Source organism: Buceros rhinoceros, unplaced genomic scaffold (assembly GCF_000710305.1).
Source record: "Buceros rhinoceros silvestris isolate BGI_N320 unplaced genomic scaffold, ASM71030v1 scaffold17430, whole genome shotgun sequence".
Lineage (NCBI taxonomy): Eukaryota > Metazoa > Chordata > Aves > Bucerotiformes > Bucerotidae > Buceros > Buceros rhinoceros.
This window is the reverse complement of record NW_010388073.1, coordinates 47,019-47,277: the sequence shown is the minus strand read 5'-3', so window position 1 is coordinate 47,277 and position 259 is coordinate 47,019.

Genomic DNA, 259 nt, shown 5'->3' with positions numbered 1-259 from the left:
GGGAAGATGAACGTACGGGGTCGGTGCAAGCAAACCACGCTCCTTAGCGGAGCGCGTAGGGAAGGAGAGCGCAGCGCTGCCCGTCAGCCGTGCCGGGAGCGCTCCTCCGGCAGGACGGGCCTGGGGAGGACCGGCCGGGAGGATGCTCCTCCGTGCAGAACTGATTCACACGCCTTAGATGAACGTGTCGTGTAACACACACAACCGCTTGTCTGTCATAAAAAGTAACGGCAGGGCCGGCTGCCCGCCGCACAGGGTC